Source organism: Dama dama, chromosome 21 (genome assembly GCF_033118175.1).
Source record: "Dama dama isolate Ldn47 chromosome 21, ASM3311817v1, whole genome shotgun sequence".
In the NCBI taxonomy this organism is placed as follows: domain Eukaryota; kingdom Metazoa; phylum Chordata; class Mammalia; order Artiodactyla; family Cervidae; genus Dama; species Dama dama.
The window spans coordinates 53977688-54001445 of NC_083701.1; positions in this window are offsets into that span (position 1 = coordinate 53977688).

A 23758-nucleotide genomic window follows, 5' to 3' on the forward strand; every position below is an offset into this window, starting at 1 on the left:
AACAAGAGAGGGTCATTCTAGTGGGTTGGAACTCTCTGTCTTCTGCTGTGTCCTAGGAAACATGCAAGGATCAGCTGTAATAAATGAACTCACTAATCAGCCATCAATATGATTTGGATTAATATACGAGATTATTTTTCTACTGTAGCCTACTTCTGTGGTGGCTCAGATTGTAAAGAACCTGCCTGCAATGCAGGAGACCCAGGTTTGTTCTCTCTGTTGGGAGGATCCCCTGGTAGAGACAACATGCTTTTGAGGGGGAGGTCAAAAGGCAGGTAAGTTTGGAAAGTATCAGAGCACCAGTTTTAAGTGGCATAATTGTGTTTTAATGAGTTCAGGATAGAACATCTTGAAAGAGGCAGCTTTTGGGGGGTAGAAGAACTGAAGTTGGATTTTAAAAATTTAGTTTTACATTTTTGATATGACCTACCACATACCCACTGTACGACCTGCCACATACTCAATGTATGTAACATTACTGAATCTCAGTTTCTTAATTTATAAAATGTAAATAACCATATGTTCACCAGACTTGTGTTATGAGGAATAAGAGGGGACACAGTACATTTGGTATATGTAAGCATTTAGGAATTATTGAGAAAAAAAGAAATAAAGTGAAATGGTATGTTAGAAAAAGTAAGGTTTATGGAGCTACGTAAAACAGAATTCATATCCATCCCCTACCAGCTAAGTGACCTTAGATTTGTGCTTCAGTTTCCATATTTGACTAACAAAGAGTGATAAATAGTTATTACAATGATTAAAAGAGGTGATCCGCATTCAGCATCTAGCACAGTGTCTACTTCTTGATATGACTCCCATTGAAGTTTCATCAACTTGAATTTCACTGGAAACCCAGAGCACAAGTGGCTTTTAAAAAAATCAAAATGTAAATTTCAACCAAGTCTTCCAGTAATACTGGTGAAGTGAAATTGTGTAGAAAGTAATCGACTCTGTGTCTGTCCCTGCGATCCCCTAACATTAATCAGTACATACTTAAATGTACAGAATTGAGTTTATTTGGTTGCCAGGCAACCTGCCTTACACAAGCTGTAATTCCAGACCACTTTTTCTTCTTGTGTTTTTGCTTCTTTGTTTTGTTTGATCTACTGAAATGTAATGCTAAATCATACCACTCAGAAGTCACTTTTAAGAGAAGAATATGCCTTAATTTCTGTTTAAGGTAATTCCAAGTTGACACACAGACTTGTAAGGTGGTTTGGAATTCCAATGTCTATCCATTGAAACAATATTAGCCATGGTGATTAGGTCTCCAGGTCAGTCAGAAGTTTAAAAAAAAAAAAATCAATACAACCTACAAAGTCCCTGAGCTGTAGGATTAATAGTAGGAGTCTAAGGACTGCATTCTGGAGAGAAAATACCATGACCCCTTGGAGACAGGCTCATCTCAGGACACATTTTAGAACAAGTGAAGTTCGTTTTTGGCCCTTTCACATTTTCCATTCACTCTCCTCAAAGATTGCTTAGTCTTTCATTTCCCAGGCCTCGTACTCATACTACCTTTTACTAAAATGCTCTATGTAATTCTACTAAATTTCCATTCCTCCCACTAAAGCCATCATGCTTTAGAATAATTCACCTTTCCTCCACCTCCAGTTCAAACTGTTGTTCCCTCAGTGCCACTATTCCCAACTAGGGAGAAGCAAGATGATCAAATTAATTTGTGTAAAGTAATTTATCTATAGTTTCATCACCTAACAGTTCTTTAAGAGGACTATTATTCTACCAAATTAACACCTAATTTGTGGAATTTCAGGACATATAATAGATAAAGTCAAAACAAAATGCAAGCTGTGTGTCTCCATGTGCAAGGCTTCTACCTAAGGACGTTCAGGTTCAAGGTTGGAGGGACCAGAGAAAGTACAAGTTGGGGATAAAATCCAGTCTCAATTCTCTTGATCAAGACTTGCACCCAGGTGCTGAGTGACTTAGATGGGAGACACATTCTTCTAATTTCTATGAAGGTGTGATGAGGTCTCACAGTGGCCCTATGTCTAAGCAAGCTAATCTGGGACAAAGGATAGATCGTCCAGAGGCCAGCTCTGGACTGCAGAGCATAACCTGGGCATTCCACTTTTGCTTTATCCCGCTAGTTTCTGATTTATAAAATCTTTGAATGCTCCAATTTCTTTTCCTCTCTGGAATGTTCTCTTGCCTCAAGCATCTAGGTCTTTCCACCCTATTCCTTTTATTGGGACCTCTTTCACACATTGCTTTATCTGACTAAACTCTGTTCAGTCTTCAAATTAAAAGTTATGCTGCCACGTCTGGATTGTCTTGTCCAGGTCCTTCAACTGTTATTAACTACACTCAGCCAAGACTGGGTTTGGGACTACCACCAGGAAATCTAAGAGCTTTATTACTTTTCATCCTAATTACTATTATTTGTTTTCCTAGAACAACCGGAAGCCTTGTGAGGGAGGGGCCCACTCTCTTCTCACAACTGTATCCCTAGCACCTACTGTATCAAAGGTGCCAATGAACACTTGTTGAATGAATATTCTTGTTATTGAAGTTATACTTTTAGATCTACAAGTCTGTGCAGGAACACCACCACCATCTGGATTTGAGGCAATGTATTAGTATCTAATCATGATTAGATAATGCTCTGCTTCAGTCATGTTAGTGAAGGGCTATGCTTACTTCAAATCATTTAGTCCTGCATCTCCAAAATCATTTAATATGAAAAACACGTGAAAAGGTAAAAGAATTAAGGGTCATTTGGAGGTAGCAATTGACTTGGGCAGGGAAAAAAAAAAAAGGTAAGTCACCGGGTAAGGATTGGGGTGGGGCATGAAAGAGGAGAGTATCCCCCCTCCCTGCCCCCACACACTGGTGTCTTTGGTTTGTGACCAACACTTGGGGGTGAGCTTTTACCAAAGGCCTAATCTCACTTTCACTCTTTTATTTCTCTTCTCTGGTTACAACATACTTGGAAATAGCAAAGTTGTGGCAACCCAAAAGGCAGAAAGCCAGTCTGAGCTATTCAAAGCAAATTTTGAATGTCTTTATCCTAACAGGAAACCAGCAATTACAATGAGGATATTTATAGACGAGGCATATATCTGGAAGTCGAGGCATATATCTGGAAGTCTAATGTGGCTTTTAAGCTGTGTTCTTCTTCTTTCTAAATGGAGAGGCCAGGATCACAGTGTTGAACCTTTTGGCTTTATAGTTCCAGAAAAGATAGATCCATGAAAGATAAATCATCCAATTTAATTCACTTGTTTTTTTACCCTAAGAAAAGAGGAATCTGTCCATATAGCTTCTTCGGATTGTGAAGAACCCCCAGGATTCAGCAAGAAACACTGAGATTTCACTTAAAACCCCAAACTTTTCTTTCTTAAGGAGTCCAACTGCTAGGCACCACAAGACAGCTTATTTGTATGCTAGCACGGGCTGTGACTCGAGTCTGTAACTACAATCTTCATTACGTGCATTTCCGGTGGTTGCATCCCACCGGTGTTTTGTAGGGGGCAGTTATATGGTAATTTCCCATGTATTCATAGATGCTTTCACACCAGTACGCACTTTCCTGGGGCTGCAAGGCAGAGAGGGATTTTCTTTCAATGCCTAAGGACCTCCTGGCAGAGGAAACAAAATGAAAACAGAGCACTATCTGTTTTCCTTGGTGGCACCAATTTTAAAGCAACCTTATTTTAAAACAAAGAAACAGATGGAGCAGTTAAAAGAAAATGAATCCTACATTTGCTGTTTGAAAAGCACTTGCTGCGTAATTGCTGGGCTCTGAGTGATTTGAGGTGGGAAATGGGATGCAGATTTAATGAGATCCAGCCTAAGGCACCATTAGCAGAAGCCCAGAATGGCAATAGTAGAGGGTTATTTTCATGCCTTTGATTTCGCTTGCTTGGCCTCTGTGAAATGACTGGAATTTCTTTAGTCCAAGACTATGGGATACATCCTGTCCCATTACAACAGCATCCAGGGACACCAATTTGCAAGAACACAGAGGGAAATCAATGGCTGGGAACCTAATGCCTTTCTGGGACTTAAGGTCAGCCTGTTCCATTACAAATGGGTTGGCTGAGATGGCTGTAATGTTCCCCTCAGAGCAGCTAAACTTTACATAGATTTCTTCCTACCATAGCCCCCTGACCTTACTTTCCTTACAGCATTTACTTTAGAAACTTGCAACTATAAATTCTTTCTGTGCCCTTTGAAGTATATGAAAGCCTTCCCCCAACCTCTTGCCAGGTTTAAACCCAGGAATGTCTTTCTCAAGGATCAGGAAATAACCTCTTTGAAAAGTGTTAATAAACACTGATAGACACGGTACCCCAGCTCCCAGCTCTGAGGCAGGGTAGGAACCTAATTTCAGTGGAGACCAATTAGTAAACACAGATGGCCTAAAAACAGAGACATTTGCAAACTCAAGAATAACCTATTGTGCTGATCCCACTGATAAACCTTCCTGCTGCTGCTAAGTCGCTTCAGTCGTGTCCGACTCTGTGTGATCCCATAGATGGCAGCCCACCAGACTCCACCATCCCTGGAATTCTCCAGGCAAGAACACTGGAGTGGGTTGCCATTTCCTTCGCCAATGCATGAAAGTGAAAAGTGAAAGTGAAGTCGCTCAGTCGTGTCCCACTCTTAGCGACTCCATGGACTGCAGCCTACCAGGCTCCTCCATCCATGGGATTTTCCAGACAAGAGTACTGGAGTGGGGTGCCATTGCCTTCTCCGGATAAACCTTCCTAGTCCTATAGTAATTTTCAATTCACTCAACCAGGGCTTAAAAATTCTTCTGCCTTTTTTTGAGGGAGTTGAGTTCAGTCTCTCTGCCCTGTGTCAGGGGTGTTTGTAATTTCCTCGGTTCTATCTTGCCACAGAAGTGACAGACAGTCCAGTGCTACAGGTCCATGTTACAGCACAGTTTTATTTGGCAAGCAAAGGAAAATACATCAGAGAGGCATGAGGGCAGGCCGATCCAAAAGACTCTAAGAGAAGAGAAGCCCCTGTGTCAATTTTGGCTCCTCTTTTTTTTTAAAATTTATTTATTTATTTATTTATTTTTTCAGTGGGTTTTGTCATACATTGACATGAATCAGCAATAGATTTACACGTATTCCCCATCCCGATCCCCGCTCCCAGCTCCCTCTCCACCCGATTCCTCTGGGTCTTCCCAGTGCACCAGGCCGGAGCACTTGTCTCATGCATCCCACCTGGGCTGGTGACCTGTTTCACCATAGATAATATACATGCTGTTCTTTCGAAACATCCCACCCTCACCTTCTCCCACAGAGTTCAAAAGTCTGTTCTGTACTTCTGTGTCTCTTTTTCTGTTTTGCATATAGGGTTGTCGTTACCATCTTTCTAAATTCCATATATATGTGTTAGTATGCTGTAATGTTCTTTATCTTTCTGGCTTACTTCACTCTGTATAATGGGCTCCAGCTTCATCCATCTCATTAGGACTGGTTCAAATGAATTCTTTTTAACGGCTGAGTAATATTCCATGGTGTATATGTACCACAGCTTCCTTATCCATTCATCTGCTGATGGGCATCTAGGTTGCTTCCATGTCCTGGCTATTATAAACAGTGCTGCGATGAACATTGGGGTGCACGTGTCTCTTTCAGATCTGGTTTCCTCAGTGTGTATGCCCAGAAGTGGGATTGCTGGGTCATATGGCAGTTCTATTTCCAGTTTTTTAAGAAATCTCCACACTGTTCTCCATAGCGGCTGTACTAGTTTGCATTCCCACCAACAGTGTAAGAGGGTTCCCTTTTCTCCACACCCTCTCCAGCATTTATTGCTTGTAGACTTTTGGATAGCAGCCATCCTGACTGGCGTGTAATGGTACCTCATTGTGGTTTTGATTTGCATTTCTCTAATAATGAGTGATGTGGAGCATCTTTTCATGTGTTTGTTAGCCATCTGTATGTCTTCTTTGGAGAAATGTCTGTTTAGTTCTTTGGCCCATTTTTTGATTGGGTCATTTATTTTTCTGGAATTGAGCTGCAGGAGTTGCTTGTATATTTTTGAGATTAATCCTTTGTCTGTTGCTTCATTTGCTATTATTTTCTCCCAATCTGAGGGCTGTCTTCTCACCTTACTTATAGTTTCCTTTGTTGTGCAAAAGCTTTTAAGTTTCATTAGGTCCCATTTGTTTAGTTTTGCTTGTATTTCCAATATTCTGGGAGGTGGGTCATAGAGGATCTTGCTGTGATTTATGTCAGAGAATGTTTTGCCTATGTTCTCCTCTAGGAGTTTTATAGTTTCTGGTCTTACATTTAGATCTTTAATCCATTTTGAGTTTATTTTTGTGTATGGTGTTAGAAAGTGTTCTAGTTTCATTCTTTTACAAGTGGTTGACCAGTTTTCCCAGCACCACTTGTTAAAGAGGTTGTCTTTTTTCCATTGTATATCCTTGCCTCCTTTGTCAAAGATAAGGTGTCCGTAGGTTCGTGGATTTATCTCGGGGCTTTCTATTCTGTTCCATTGATCTATATTTCTGTCTTTGTGCCAGTACCATACTGTCTTGATGACTGTGGCTTTGTAGTAGAGTCTGAAGTCAGGCAGGTTGATTCCTCCAGTTCCATTCTTCTTTCTCAAGATTACTTTGGCTATTCGAGGTTTTCTGTATTTCCATACAAACTGTGAAATTATTTGTTCTAGTTCTGTGAAAAATACCGTTGGTAGCTTGATAGGGATTGCATTGAATCTATAGATTGCTTTGGGTAGAATAGCCATTTTGACAATATTGATTCTTCCAATCCATGAGCATGGTATGTTTCTCCATCTGTTTGTGTCCTCTTTGATTTCTTTCATCAGTGTTTTATAGTTTTCTATGTATAGGTCTTTTGTTTCTTTAGGTAGATATACTCCTAAGTATTTTATTCTTTTTGTTGCAATGGTGAATGGTATTGTTTCCTTAATTTCTCTTTCTGTTTTTTCATTGTTAGCATATAGGAATGCAAGGGATTTTTGTGTGTTAATTTTATATCCTGCAACTTTACTATATTCATTGATTAGCTCTAGTAATTTTCTGGAAGAGTCTTTAGGGTTTTCTATGTAGAGGATCATGTCATCTGCAAGCAGCGAGAGTTTCACTTCTTCTTTTCCTATCTGGATTCCTTTTACTTCTTTTTCTGCTCTGATGGCTGTGGCCAAAACTTCCAACACTATGATGAATAGTAGTGGTGAGAGTGGGCACCCTTGTCTTGTTCCTGATTTCAGGGGAAATGCTTTCAATTTTTCACCATTGAGGGTAATGCTTGCTGTGGGTTTGTCATATATAGCTTTTATTATGTTGAGGTATGTTCCTTCTATTCCTGCTTTCTGGAGAGTTTTAATCATGAATGGGTGTTGAATTTTGTCAAAGGCTTTCTCTGCATCTATTGAGATAATCATATGGTTTTTATCTTTCAAATTGTTAATGTGGTGTATTACATTGATTGATTTGCGGATATTAAAGAATCCTTGCATTCCTGGGATAAAGCCCACTTGGTCGTGGTGTATGATTTTTTAAATATATTGTTGGATTCTGTTTGCTAGAATTTTGTTAAGGATTTTTGCATCTATGTTCATCAGTGATATTGGCCTGTAGTTTTCTTTTTTTGTGGCATCTTTGTCTGGTTTTGGAATTAGGGTGATGGTGGCCTCATAGAATGAGTTTGGAAGCTTACCTTCTTCTGCAATTTTCTGGAAGAGTTTGAGTAAGATAGGTGTTAGCTCTTCTCTAAATTTTTGGTAGAATTCAGCTGTGAAGCCATCTGGTCCTGGGCTTTTGTTTGCTGGAAGATTTTTGATGACAGTTTCGATTTCCTTGCTTGTGATGGGTCTGTTAAGATCTTCTATTTCTTCCTGGTTCAGTTTTGGAAAGTTGTACTTTTCTAAGAATTTGTCCATTTCATCCAAGTTGTCCATTTTATTGGCATAGAGCTGCTGATAGTAGTCTCTTATGATCCTTTGTATTTCAGTGTTGTCTGTTGTGATCTCTCCATTTTCATTTCTAATTTTGTTAATTTGGTTCTTCTCTCTTTGCTTCTTAATGAATCTTGCTAACGGCTTGTCAATTTTATTTACCTTTTCAAAAAACCAGCTTTTAGCTTTGTTGATTTTTGCTATGGTCTCTTTAGTTTCTTTTGCATTTATTTCTGCCCTGATTTTTAAGATTTCTTTCCTTCTGCTAACCCTGGGGTTCTTCATTTCTTTCTTCTCTAATTGCTTTAGGTGTAGAGTTAGGTTATTTATTTGGCTTTTTTCTTGTTTCTTGATGTAAGCCTGTAATGCTATGAACCTTCCCCTTAGCACTGTTTTTACAGTGTCCCATAGGTTTTGGGTTGTTGTGTTTTCATTTTCATTTGTTTCTATGCATATTTTGATTTCTTTTTTGATTTCTTCTATGATTTGTTGGTTATTCAGAAACGTGTTATTTAGCCTCCATATGTTTGAAGTTTTAACAATTTTTTTCCTGTAATTGAGATCTAATCTTACTGCACTGTGGTCAGAAAAGATGACTGGAATGATTTCAATTTTTTTGAATTTTACAAGACCAGATTTATGGCCCAGGATGTGATCTATTCTAGAGAATGTTCCGTGTGCACTTGAGAAAAAGGTGAAGTTGATTGTTTTGGGGTGAAATGTCCTATAGATATCAATTAGGTCTAGCTGGTCCATTGTGTCATTCAAGGTTTGTGTTTCCTTGTTAATTTTCTGTTTAGTTGATCTATCCATAGTTGTGAGTGGGGTATTAAAGTCTCCCACTATTATTGTGTTACTATTAATTTCCTCTTTCATACTCGTTAGTGTTTGCCATACATATTGCGGTGCCCCTATGTTGGGTGCATATATGTTTATAATTGCTATATCTTCCTCTTGCATTAATCCTTTGATCATTATGTAGTGTCCTTCTTTGTCTCTTTTCACTTCCTTTATTTGAAAGTCTATTTTATCTGATATGAGTATTGCGACTCCTGCTTTCTTTTGGTCTCCGTTTGTGTGAAATATTTTTTTCCAGCCCTTCACTTTTAGTCTGTATGTGTCTGTTGTTTTGAGGTGGGTCTCTTGTAGACAGCATATGTAGGGGTCTTGTTTTTGTATCCATTCAGCCAATCTTTGTCTTTTGGTTGGGGCATTCAACCCATTTACATTTAAGGTAATTATTGATAGGTGTGGTCCCGTTGCCATTTACTTTGTTGTTTTGGGTTCACGTTTATACAACCTTTCTGCATTTCCTATCTAGAGAAGATCCTTTAGCATTTGTTGAAGAGCTGGTTTGGTGGTGCTGAATTCTCTCAGCTTTTGCTTGTCTGTAAAGCTTTTGAATTCTCCTTCATATCTGAATGAGATCCTTGCTGGGTACAGTAATCTAGGTTGTAGGTTATTCTCTTTCATTACTTTCAGTATGTCCTGCCATTCCCTTCTGACCTGGAGGGTTTCTATTGATAGATCAGCTGTTATCCTTATGGGAATCCCTTTGTGTGTTATTTGTTGTTTCTCCCTTGCTGCTTTTAATATTTGTTCTTTGTGTTTGATCTTTGTTAATTTGATTAATATGTGTCTTGGGGTGTTTCGCCTTGGGTTTATCCTGTTTGGGACTCTCTGGGTTTCTTGGACTTGGGTGGCTATTTCCTTCCCCATTTTAGGGAAGTTTTCAGCTATTATCTCCTCGAGTATTTTCTCATGGCCTTTCTTTTTGTCTTCTTCTTCTGGGATTCCTATGATTCGAATGTTGGGGCATTTCACAGTGTCCCAGAGGTCCCTGAGGTTGTCCTCATTTCTTTTGATCCTTTTTTCTTTTTTCCTCTCTGCTTCATTTATTTCCACCATTTTATCTTCTACCTCACTTATCCTATCTTCTGTCTCCGTTATCCTACTCTTGGTTCCCTCCAGAGTGTTTTTGATCTCATTCATTGCATTATTCATTTTTAATTGACTCTTTTTTATTTCTTCTAGGTCTTTATTAAACATTTCTTGCATCTTTTCAGTCTTTGTCTCCAGGCTATTTATCTGTAACTCCATTTGTTTTCAAGATTTTGGGTCATTTTTATTATCATTATTCTAAATTCTTTTTCAGGTAGATTCCCTATCTCCTCCTCTTTTGTTTGACTTGGTGGGCATTTTTCATGTTCCTTTACCTGTTGGGTATTTCTCTGCCTTTTCATCTTGTTTAGATTGCTGTGTCTGGACTGGGCTTTCTGTATTCTGGAGGTCTGTGGTTCCTTTTTATTGTGGAGGTTTTACCCAGTGGGTGGGGTTAGACGATTGGCTTGTCAAGGTTTCCTGGTTAGGAAAGTTTGCGTCAGTGTTCTAGTGCGTGGAACTTGATTTCTTCTCTCTGGAGAGCAATGGAGTGCTCAGTAATGAGTTTTGAGATGGGTCTATGTGTTAGGTGTCACCTTGGGCAGCCTGTATGTTGACGTTTAGGGCTATGTTCCTGTGTTGCTGGAGAATTTGTGTGGTATGTCTTGCTCTAAAACTTATTGGCCCTTGGGTGGTGGTTGGTTTCAGTGTAGGTATGGAGGCTTTTGGACGGTCACTTATTACTTAAAGTTCCATGTAGTCAGGAGTTTTCTGGTGTTCTCAGGTTTTGGGCTTAAGTCTCCTGCCTCTGGATTTTAGTTTTATTCTTCCTGTAGTCTCAGGACTTCTCCAACTATACAGCACTGATAATAAAACTTCTAGGTTAATGGCGAAAAGATTCTCCCCCGTTAGGGACACCCAGAGAGGTTCACAGAGTTACATGAAGAAGAGGAGAGGGAGGAGGGTGATAGGGTTGAGCAGGAGGAGAAAAAGGGGGACTCAAAAGGAGAGAGACAGATCTACGCAGCTGTCTGTTCCCAGAGTGTTCTCCGTAGCCCAGACACCCACAAAGATTCACAGAATTTGATTGGGAAGAGAAGGGGAAAGGAGGAAATAGAGGTGTTCTGAGGTAGAAAACAGAGAGTCAAGATTGGGAGAGAATAATCAACACACTCCTGAATAAAAATGGAAACTGAATATTGGATTCTTAAATGTTCACAATTTATATCATATATTGAAAAACAAAAATTAAAAATCTAGAGATTAGACTCTTAAAAATACTATATTAAAAACAAAAACCAAAACACACGCAAAAAAAATTTTAAAAATATATATGAAGATCAGTTTAAAAAATAGGGCTTCTCTTTTTTTTTTTGGGTAAGGTTATAATGTATTGAAAATGAAAATTAAGGAGTAGTAGAGAGTACTAGAGAACTTTTTTTTTTTTTTTTTGTAGCCTATCCCTTCTCTCTCTTTTTTTTTTTTATTATTATTATTTTTTTTTATTATTTTTATTTTTTTTTTCCAGTGGGTTTTGTCATACATTGATATGAATCAGCCATGGATTTACATGTATTCCCAATCCCGATCCCCCCTCCCACCTCCCTCTCCACCCGATTCCTCTGGGTCTTCCCAGTGCACCAGGCTGGAGCACTTGTCTCGTGCATCCCACCTGGGCTGGTGATCTGTTTCACCATAGATAGCATACATGCTGTTCTTTTGAAATATCCCACCCTCACATTCTCCCACAAAGTTCAAAAGTCTGTTCTGTACTTCTGTGTCTCTTTTTCTGTTCTGCATATAGGGTTATCATTATCACCTTTCTAAATTCCATATACATGTGTCAGTATGCTGTAATGTTCTTTATCTTTCTGGCTTACTTCACTCTGTATAATGGGCTCCAGCTTCATCCATCTCATTAGGACTGGTTCAAATGAATTCTTTTTCATGGCTGAGTAATATTCCATGGTGTATATGTACCACAGCTTCCTTATCCATTCATCTGCTGATGGGCATCTAGGTTGCTTCCATGTCCTGGCTATTATAAACAGTGCTGCGATGAACATTGGGGTGCACGTGTCTCTTTCAGATCTGGTTTCCTCAGTGTGTATGCCCAGAAGTGGGATTGCTGGGTCATATGGCAGTTCTATTTCCAGTTTTTTAAGAAATCTCCACACTGTTTTCCATAGCGGCTGTACTAGTTATGCATTCCCACCAACAGTGTAAGAGGGTTCCCTTTTCTCCACACCCTCTCCAGCATTTATTGCTTGTAGACTTTTGGATAGCAGCCATCCTGACTGGCGTGTAATGGTACCTCATTGTGGTTTTGATTTGCATTTCTCTAATAATGAGTGATGTGGAGCATCTTTTCATGTGTTTGTTAGCCATCTGTATGTCTTCTTTGGAGAAATGTCTGTTTAGTTCTTTGGCCCATTTTTTGATTGGGTCATTTATTTTTCTGGAATTGAGCTTCAGGAGTTGCTTGTATATTTTTGAGATTAATCCTTTGTCTGTTTCTTCATTTGCTATTATTTTCTCCCAATCTGAGGGCTGTCTTTTCACCTTACTTATAGTTTCCTTTGTAGTGCAAAAGCTTTTATGTTTCATTAGGTCCCATTTGTTTAGTTTTCCTTGTATTTCCAATATTCTGGGAGGTGGGTCATAGAGGATCTTGCTTTGATTTATGTCGGAAAGTGTTTTGCCTATGTTCTCCTCTAGGAGTTTTATAGTTTCTGGTCTTACATTTAGATCTTTAATCCATTTTGAGTTTATTTTTGTGTATGGTGTTAGAAAGTGTTCTAGTTTCATTCTTTTACAAGTGGTTGACCAGTTTTCCCAGCACCACTTGTTAAAGAGGTTGTCTTTTTTCCATTGTATATCCTTGCCTCCTTTGTCAAATATAAGGTGTCCATAGGTTCGTGGATTTATCTCTGGGCTTTCTATTCTGTTCCATTGATCTATATTTCTGTCTTTGTGCCAGTACCATACTGTCTTGATGACTGTGGCTTTGTAGTAGAGTCTGAAGTCAGGCAGGTTGATTCTTCCAGCTCCATTCTTCTTTCTCAAGATTACTTTGGCTATTCGAGGTTTTTTGTATTTCCATACAAATTGTGAAATTCTTTGGTCTAGTTCTGTGAAAAATACCGTTGGTAGCTTGATAGGGATTGCATTGAATCTATAGACTGCTTTGGGTAGAATAGCCATTTTGACAATATTAATTCTTCCAATCCATGAACACGGTATGTTTCTCCATCTGTTTGTGTCCTCTTTGATTTCTTTCATCAGTGTTTTATAGTTTTCTATGTATAGGTCTTTTGTTTCTTTAGGTAGATATACTCCTAAGTATTTTATTCTTTTTGTTGCAATGGTGAATGGTATTGTTTCCTTAATTTCTCTGTCTGTTTTTTCATTGTTAGTATATAGGAATGCAAGGGATTTTTGTGTGTTAATTTTATATCCTGCAACTTTACTATATTCATTGATTAGCTCTAGTAATTTTCTGGAAGAGTCTTTAGGGTTTTCTATGTAGAGGATCATGTCATCTGCATACAGTGAGAGTTTTACTTCTTCTTTTCCTATCTGGATTCCTTTTACTTCTTTTTCTGCTCTGATTGCTGTGGCCAGCACTTCCAACACTATGTTGAATAGTAGTGGTGAGAGTGGGCACCCTTGTCTTGTTCCTGATTTCAGGGGAAATGCCTTCAATTTTTCACCATTGAGGGTGATGCTTGCTGTGGGTTTGTCATATATAGCTTTTATTATGTTGAGGTATGTTCCTTCTATTCCTGCTTTTTGGAGAGTTTTAATCATAAATGAGTGTTGAATTTTGTCAAAGGCTTTCTCTGCATCTATTGAGATAATCATATGGTTTTTATCTTTCAATTTGTTAATGTGGTATATTACATTGATTGATTTGCGGATATTAAAGAATCGTTGCATTCCTGGGATAAAGCCCACTTGGTCATGGTGTATGATTTTTTAAATATGTTGTTGGATTCTGTTTGCTAGAATTTTGTTAAGGATTTTTGCATCTATGTTCATCAGTGATATTGGCCTGTAGTTTTCTTTTTTTGTGGCATCTTTGTCTGGTTTTGGAATTAGGGTGATGGTGGCCTCATAGAATGAGTTTGGAAGCTTACCTTCTTCTGCAATTTTCTGGAAGAGTTTGAGTAAGATAGGTGTTAGCTCTTCTCTAAATTTTTGGTAGAATTCAGCTGTGAAGCCATCTGGTCCTGGGCTTTTGTTTGCTGGAAGATTTTTGATGACAGTTTCGATTTCCTTGCTTGTGATGGGTCTGTTAAGATCTTCTATTTCTTCCTGGTTCAGTTTTGGAAAGTTATACTTTTCTAAGAATTTGTCCATTTCATCCAAGTTGTCCATTTTATTGGCATAGAGCTGCTGGTAGTAGTCTCTTATGATCCTTTGTATTTCAGTGTTGTCTGTTGTGATCTCTCCATTTTCATTTCTAATTTTGTTAATTTGGTTTTTCTCTCTTTGTTTCTTAATGAGTCTTGATAATGGTTTGTCAATTTTGTTTATTTTTTCAAAAAACCAGCTTTTAGCTTTGTTGATTTTTGCTATGGTCTCTTTAGTTTCTTTTGCATTTATTTCTGCCCTGATTTTTAAGATTTCTTTCCTTCTGCTAACCCTGGGGTTCTTCATTTCTTCCTTCTCTAATTGCTTTAGGTGTAGAGTTAGGTTATTTAATTTTTTTTTTTCCTGTTTCTTGATGTAAGCCTGTAATGCTATGAACCTTCCCCTTAGCACTGCTTTTACAGTGTCCCATTGGTTTTGGGTTGTTGTGTTTTCATTTTCATTCATTTCTATACATATTTTGATTTCTTTTTTGATTTCTTCTATGATTTGTTGGTTATTCAGAAACGTGTTATTTAGCCTCCATATGTTTGAAGTTTTAACAATTTTTTTCCTGTAATTGAGATCTAATCTTACTGCACTGTGGTCAGAAAAGATGACTGGAATGATTTCAATTTTTTTGAATTTTCCAAGACCAGATTTATGGCCCAGGATGTGATCTATTCTAGAGAATGTTCCGTGTGCACTTGAGAAAAAGGTGAAGTTGATTGTTTTGGGGTGAAATGTCCTATAGATATCAATTAGGTCTAGCTGGTCCATTGTGTCATTTAAGGTTTGTGTTTCCTTGTTAATTTTCTGTTTAGTTGATCTATCCATAGTTGTGAGTGGGGTATTAAAGTCTCCCACTATTATTGTGTTACTATTAATTTCCTCTTTCATACTTGTTAGCGTTTGCCGTACATATTGCGGTGCTCCTATGTTGGGTGCATATATATTTATAATTGTTATATCTTCTTTTTTGATTGATCCTTTGATCATTATGTAGTGTCCTTCTTTGTCTCTTTTCACTTCCTTTATTTGAAAGTCTATTTTATCTGATATGAGTATTGCGACTCCTGCTTTCTTTTGGTCTCCGTTTGCATGAAATATTTTTTTCCAGCCCTTCACTTTTAGTCTGTATGTGTCTCTTGTTTTGAGGTGGGTCTCTTGTAGACAGCATATATAGGGGTCTTGTTTTTGTATCCATTCAGCCAATCTTTGTCTTTTGGTTGGGGCATTCAACCCATTTACATTTAGGGTAATTATTGATAGGTGTGGTCCCGTTGCCATTTACTTTGTTGTTTTGGGTTCACATTTATAAAACCTTTCCGCATTTCCTGTCTAGAGAAGATCCTTTAGCATTTGTTGAAGAGCTGGTTTGGTGGTGCTGAATTCTCTCAGCTTTTGCTTGTCTGTAAAGCTTTTGAATTCTCCTTCATATCTGAATGAGATCCTTGCTGGATACAGTAATCTAGGTTGTAGGTTATTCTCTTTCATTACTTTCAGTACGTCCTGCCATTCCCTTCTGGCCTGGAGGGTTTCTATTGATAGATCAGCTGTTATCCTTATGGGAATCCCTTTGTGTGTTATTTGTTGTTTCTCCCTTGCTGCTTTTAATATTTGTTCTTTGTGTTTGATCTTTGTTAATTTGATTAATATGTGTCTTGGGGTGTTTCGCCTTGGGTTTATCCTGTTTGGGACTCTCTGGGTTTCTTGGACTTGGGTGGCTATTTCCTTCCCCATTTTAGGGAAGTTTTCAGCTATTATCTCCTCGAGTATTTTCTCATGGCCTTTCTTTTTGTCTTCTTCTTCTGGAACTCCTATGATTCGAATGTTGGGGTGTTTCAGTGTCCCAGAGGTCCCTGAGGTTGTCCTCATTTCTTTTGATCCTTTTTTCTTTTTTCCTCTCTGCTTCATTTATTTCCACCATTTTATCTTCTACCTCACTTATCCTATCTTCTGTCTCCGTTATCCTACTCTTGGTTCCCTCCAGAGTGTTTTTGATCTCATTCATTGCATTATTCATTTTTAATTGACTCTTTTTTATTTCTTCTAGGTCTTTATTAAACAGTTCTTGAATCTTTTCAATCTTTGTTTCCAGGCTATTTATCTGTAACTCCATTTGTTTTCAAGATTTTGGATCATTTTTATTATCATTATTCTAAATTCTTTTTCAGGTAGATTCCCTATCTCCTCCTCTTTTGTTTGACTTGGTGGGCATTTTTCATGTTCCTTTACCTGTTGGGTATTTCTTTGCCTTTTCATCTTGTTTAGATTGCTGTATCTGGAGTGGGCTTTCTGTATTCTGGAGGTCTGTGGTTCCTTTTTGTTGTGGAGGTTTTACCCAGTGGGTGGGGTTTGACAATTGGCTTGTCGAGATTTCCTGGTTAGGGAAGCTTGCGTCAGTGTTCTGGTGCGTGGAACTTGATTTCTTCTCTTTGGAGAGCAATGGAGTGCCCAGTAATGAGTTTTGAGATGGGTCTATGTGTTAGGTGTGACCTTGGGCAGCCTGTATATTGATGTTCAGGGCTATGTTCCTGCGTTGCTGGAGAATTTGCGTGGTATGTCTTGCTCTAAAACTTATTGGCTCTTGTGTGGTGGTTGGTTTCAGTGTAGGTATGGAGGCTTTTGGACAGTCACTTATTACTTAAAGTTCCTTGTAGTCAGGAGTTTTCTGGTGTTCTCAGGTTTTGGGCTTAAGTCTCCTGCCTCTGGATTTCAGTTTTATTCTTCCTGTAGTCTCAGGACTTCTCCAACTATACAGCCCTGATAAGAAAACTTCTAGGTTAATGGCTAAAAGATTCTCCCCCGTTAGGGACACCCAGAGAGGTTCACAGAGTCACATGAAGAAGAGGAGAGGGAGGAGGGAGATAGAGATGAACAGGAGGAGAAAAAAAGGGGGACTCAAGAGGAGAGAGACAGATCTACGCAGCTGTCTGTTCCCAGAATGTTCTCCGTAGCCCAGTCACCTACAAAGATTCACAGAATTGGATTGGGAAGAGAAGGGGAAAGGAGGAAATAGAGGTGTTCTGAGGTAGAAAACAGAGAGTCAAGATTGGGAGAGAATAATCTTCGGTTTAAAAATAGGGCTTCTCTTCTTTTTTTTTTTGTAAGGTTATAGTGTATTGAAAATGAAAATTAAGGAGTAGTAGAGGAGTACTAGAGGACTTTAAAAGAAATAAGAGAAAAAGAAAAATAGAAAATAGAAGAGAAAAAGGAAAAAAAAAGAAAAAAAAAGAAAAAAAGAAAAAAAAGAAAAAAAAAAAAGAAAAAAAAATTTTTTTTTCCCCCTAATTAAAAAATCGTAAAAGTCTATGGAAATGAAAGTTAAGGAGTAATGGGGGAGTAATAGGGGATTTTAAAGGAAAATAAAAGAGAAAAACTAAAAAAGAAAAAAGAAAAAAAAGAAAAAAATTTAAAAAAATAAAAAATAAATAAAAAAAGAGAAAAAAGTAAAATTATATCTAGGAGTTTCTCTGGAGCTGTTGCGGTCAGTGTTGGTTCTGCTCAGTTTCAGAGAGCTCCTCGTTCCAGCTTACGCTTCTCGATATCTACAGGCTCCTCCGGTGTAGTCAATGTTTTCTAGAGGGATTTTAATCTGTTGCACCAGTCCCTTCTGAAGCGGTTCCCTTTGTTTATTTGGCTTCTGTTTGCCGGTCTCTTCAGAGCCTCATTTCCGCCCTGACACAGGCGGGCGGAGGTGGACTCTTATTCAGGTAGCTAGTTCCGTCGCTCCGCGGGGAGGGGCTTGCGCTGCCGGGAGGGGCTGTCGCTGTGGTGACGGGCTTGCGCCGCGGGGACAGGCTGGCGCTGCCGGGAGGGGCCGACGCTGCCCTCTCCGTCTGCGCCGCTCAGGCTCCCGGCTGTTCTATATGGAGTGCGCCCCGCGCTGCGCAAGGTTCCAGCCCTCGGGTGTTCCACAAAAGCGCGGAAGGAAAAGCTGTGCCTGCTCTCTGTGCCTTCCCCGTCAGAGCAGTCCAGGCAGCGAGGGGCTTGGTGGGCGCACTCTCCCCAGGTGTGGCGCGCCCCCTCCCTTCCGCGGACCCAGTCTCTACTAGAGAACTTTAAAAGAAATAAGAGAAGAAGAAAAATAGAAAATAGAAGAGAAAAAGGAGAAAAAAAGAAAAAAAAAAAAAAGATTTTTCCCTCATTAAAAAAATCGTAAAAATCTATAAAAATGAAAGTTAAGGAGTAATGGGGGAGTAATAGGGAATTTTAAAGGAAAATAAAAGAGAAAAAATAAAAAATAAAAAAAAATTTTTTTTCTTATTTACAAAAAAAAAAGTAAAAATATATCTAGGAATTTCTCCAGAGCCGTTGCGGTCAGTGTCGGTTCAGCTCAGTTTCAGATATCTCCTCGTTCCAGTTTACACTTCTCGATATCTACAGGCCTCTTCCGGTGTAATCGGTGTTTTCTAGAGGGATTTTAATCTGTTGCACGGGTCCCTTCTGAAGCGGTTCCCTTTGTTTATTTGGCTTCTGTTTGCCGGTTTCTTCAGACCCTCATTTCCGCCCTGACACAGGCGGGCGGAGGTGGACTCTTATTCAGGTAGCTAGTTCTGTCGCGCTGCTGGGAGGGGCTGGCGCTGCGGGGAGGGGCTGGCGCTGCTTTCTCGGTCGGCGCTGCTTTCTCGGTCTGCGCTGCTCAGGATCCCGGCTGCTCTACATGGAGCGCGCTGTGCGCTGCGCGCAGCTCCAGCCCTCAGGTGTTCCACAAAAGTGCGGAACAAAAGGCTGCGTCCGCTCTTGTGCCTTCCCCGTCAGAGCGGTCCAGGCAGCCAGGAGCTTGACAGGTGCACTCTCTCCGGGTGCGGCGCGCCCACTCCCTTCCTCAGTCCCAATCTCGGTTTCCGCCGGTGCCAGTCGGGTGCGTGCGCCTTCTGCCCTCCGCATCCCCAGCCCCAGTCCCCGCCCGCGCCGGTCGGGTGCCTGCGCCCTGTGTCTCGCTGAGACCTGCTCCTGCCTCCGGCGGGGCTGGGCCGGTCCGCAGTCTGCGAGCTCTTCTCTGGACTTTCTCGGTCCCTTTGTTCTGCGAACGGCCGGCAGCGTGTTCGGGCCAGTTAATTTTCTCTCTTCCCTGCTCTCCCACAGTTCAAGTTGGCAACTCAAAAAAGCTCCCTCCGATTGTCCTCAGAGCACTCAGGCCCAGACCCTACCCCAAGCAATGCCGCCCGCTCCTCTCTGTGCTGCCCCCACTTGCTGGTGGTGGATGCGGGTGTCTGGGGCACTTTTCTGCTGAGAGTTGCTTTTAGGCACGTAATCTGTGGGTTTTATTTATTGTTTCCCTCCCAGTCAGGTTGCCCTCCTAGATTTAAACACTTCCCCCAGGCCCGCCAGTGTGAGGGTTTCCCGGTGTCTGGAAACGTCCTCTAAAGACTCCCTTCCCGGGACGGCTCTCCGTCCTTAGCTCTTTTGTCTCACTTTTTATCTTTTATATTTTGTCCTACCTCCTTTCGAAGACAATGGGCTGCTTTTCTGGGCGCCTGATGACCTCAGCTAGTGATCAGAAGTTGTTTTGTGAAGTTTGCTCTGCGTTCAGTTATTCTTTTGATGAATTTGTAGGAGAGAAAGTGGTCTCCCCGTCCTACTCCTCCGCCATCTTGGCTCCTCCCCCCTTGGCTCCTCTTTTTTGGAAAAAAAAAAATGTATTTATTTTAATTGGAGGCTAATTACTTTAGAGTATTGTAGTGATTTTTGCCATACATTGACATGAATCAGTCATGGGTGTACATGTGTTCAGCATCCTGAACCCCCCCTCCCACTTCCCTCCCCATCCCATCCCTCAGGATCATCCTAGTGCACCAGCCTTGAGCACCCTGCCTCATGCATTGAACCTGGACTGGCGATCTATTTCACATATGATAATATACATGTTTCAATGCTATTCTCTCAAATCATCCCACCCTCACCTTCTCCCACAGAATCCAAAAATATGTCCTTTACATCTGTGTCTCTTTTGCTGTCTCGCATATAAGGGTCATCGTTACCATCTTTCTAAACTCCATATATATGCATTAATATACTGTACTGGTGTTTTTCTTTCTGACTTAATTCACTCTGTATAATAAGCTCCTCTGGGAGTGAGTAGGGCAACTGTTACTTGTTTTTGTACCTTTGTGCTGCAGCCCCCAATAAAGTCTTGTGTGAATTTCTTATCTGGCCTCTTATCAATTTCTTGATTAAAGGGTCCAAGGACCCAGTTGGGAACAGTTTCTCCTGAAGACCTCTCTCCCTGTCTGTAGATGGCCTCCTCCCTGTGTTTTCAGATGATCATCCCATGTGCTCGTGCATCACTTACGTTCCCTTGTGTGACAAATGTCCTTTTTGTAGAAGGATACCAGTCAACTTGGATTAGAAATGGCCTCATTTTAATTTAATCACATCTTAAATGGCCTTAGATCTCCAAATATCATCACAGTTTGAAGTACTGGAGATTGGGGCTTCAGCATACAAATTTGTGAGGACGCAATTCAGCCCATAGCACTGGAACTCTATTTCTGTTGCTCCTTCTGAGAGGAAATGACATCTAAAAACTGCTTTTTTTCAATGGCTCCAATCATTTTGTAAAAACTTTTCCTTAGGATAATGACCATGCATATCATATTAGTTTCCTATCCTCAGTAACAAAAGAACAGTAGGAGAATATTCAAGGCTTGCCAAATAAATAATATGGAGAGGGCAGTGGGGAGGGGAAGGCAGGACTACTCAGGGAACATGGTTTTGGAAGATGAAGATTCCTGTTACACAAGTTGAACTTCTGTTTCATTCCATTACACTTCACCTTCAAGTGCCAATCAGTGTATCACTTTTTAAAAATTCTCTAATTGTGTTGGAACTGACATATTACTTTTTTACTGCAAAGCAAATAAAACAAACATCAACATCAAATATAATGACAATTTTGATAACTCTCCTTTGGCACTTCTCTTTGAATAGGCCATCATCCACACACACATAAACTGCCTTCTAAAAGACCCTGCCTAAGGCCACCCAAACAGTTTTTCAAAAGTGTTCCAGAAGACAGAAAGTAAAGCTGAGAAGTTTCTTTTACAAGTCCACATAAAATCTCCAGTATTATCTCAAACCAAATTCCACTTTATATTAGGAAATTGCAGAAATAATCTGAACAGAATAATTCCATTAATACAAATATGTACTTGTGAAAGGTGTGCTATGTTCTGTGACATCTGACTGCTAATTTAAAAGATTGATAAGAAGATTGTGAGCCAATGTGTCTCATTAGTAGTCCCCTGTCTGCCAAAAATTCATCAGTATTCTCTAAAATAAAAATATAAAAACTTAAGCAAAGCCATTTATCAATTGAGACTGAAAACTCCCTTCAGAATGAGAACATTGTCCTTGGGCAAGGCAAGGTTAAAAGCCAATTTTTCAAGCTATTGGACTAGCAGGTAAGTAAGTGGCGTGTGTACTTGGCTAGTTACAGGGAAGTTTTGCTGTCCCAATAAATTTTTGAATAGCATGTGTAAAGATGTATTTGTTTCCCATCTGAATCCATTCTTGTTGTGCACGATGTAAGTATGTATTTTTGTGAGATTTTTTTTGTTTTCTAACTTTACTGAGAGATGCATTTTTAGGCTAATTGAAAGTGATTTTACAGATAGGTTGTTTTCCTCCAGAATTCTACAACTGTGGCCACACATACTCATTACTTAACTTTCCTGACCCCAGAATGTACTGTACGGATTCTGTATATCCACGCAATTCAGGTCACCAGAGCCCTGCTTTTATTATTTTTTGTGTGATTTTTCTGAGGGTCTTCATTTCTTCCAAAATATTTCCAGTCTCTCAAATCCTGACACAGGTCATTATCTTTTGTTTCCCTCATTATTTTTAGCTTTTATCTCATTCTCTCTTCCTTCTCCACACATCCATGTTTTAGGGGGATTATTTCCCCACATATCTACCAGTTATAATAATAATGACAGTTCAATTTACTTGGTATTTACTATGTACCAAGAATTAAGTACAATGTATGGACTGATTAATTTAGTCTTCACAACAACCTTATGAGGTCACTGCTATTGACTCATCACATTTTCAGTTTAGGACTCAGAGGCACAGAGAGGGTAAGTCACTTGCTTAAGAACACATAGCCAGGTAGTGGTAAAACCAGGATTTGAACCTAGGCAGTCTAGCTCCAGAGTCTGTGACAAGCATGAGCAGTAGAAATATAAGTAGAAATGATGTATGATAATCCCACAGAGACTAGCAATCTTCCGTGTATTTTTTTTTTTTTTTCTCTCTCAGTCTATCTCTTGGCAATGAAGATCCAGGATAAGACTGCATAGCCCCAAGACTTGCATGAAGCTGTTAAACGAGTGAGATCTTAGGGGTGAGAGATGCTAAAAAAACACAATGCCTTTAGCTGCCCAGCAAAAGAGTGAAACAGCTTGTTTAGAGTTCATTCAAGAAAGGACCCTAGATTTGAAATCATAAGCCTGTTTGGTGACAAATGGTACTGAGAAGAAAATTTGGATGGCCAGGCTGTTCTTTTAAAGTAAATACCTATCTTCAGAAATTTTTAGCCATATTTTCCTTTGAGACCAGGTTCTCAAAGTAGACCTACCTTAAGATCGTCTCAGGCAAACTCCTTTTTGGCACACAGATGCCACTGAATACTGCAGCCTCCTTTCAGAGATAAAAAGTAGGGGCTTCAGAGAGGGCTGGAACTGTTGTGCGTTGAATTGTCTGCACACATTGGATCAGTTAGAATCATAAATGCAGGGAACTGCAAATAGGAAAGAGCAAATGCAGGGGAAACTAAGATCAGATTGTTAGCATCATGTATGCTTCAATCTAATTTTTAAAAGATCTTTTGGCACTTTCATTGCTATACAAACTATGATTTTATAAGCTTATTTTAAATTAATTAAAAAATTCCTTATACATATACATACCTATGCAGTTTTACATAAATGCTTAAATGTGATCCTTACATATTCTTTCACTTTCTGCTTTGTTTTCTAAGTACCGGCATTTTTCTTCTCCTCTTTGTCTCCATTATTTTTCCTGTCCTACTCAAACTCTTACACTTCTAATTTCCTCCAAGATTTAAAAATAATATGCAAATACACACATTTGTATACATAGATAAATATACATATGCACATAATGATAAATCTACATATAAACTCACATTTAAATATACACACATATTATGCATATACAGTCAAATATATGTACATTTATCTATTTGTAAATAGATATATGTGCATAATTATCATTTATATATCTATATATGTATATCATTTTCCTCCTGTCAAAGTCTACCTCTCAGGTCATCAGTGCTAATTCCATCATTCTCTTATACCCCTATTTGGGCTTCCCTGATATCTCAATTGGTAAAGAATCCACCTGCAATGCAGGAGACCCCAGTTTGATTCCTGGGTTGGGAAGATCCCCTGGAGAAGGGATAGGCTACCCACTGTAGTATTCTTGGGCTTCTCTTGTGGCTCAGCTGGTAAAGAATCCACCTGCATTGCAGGAGACCTGGGTTTGATCCCTGGGTTGGGAAGATCCTCTGGAGAAGGGAAAGGCTACCCACTCCAGTATTCTGGCCTAGAGAATTCCATGGACTATATAGCCCATGGGGTCA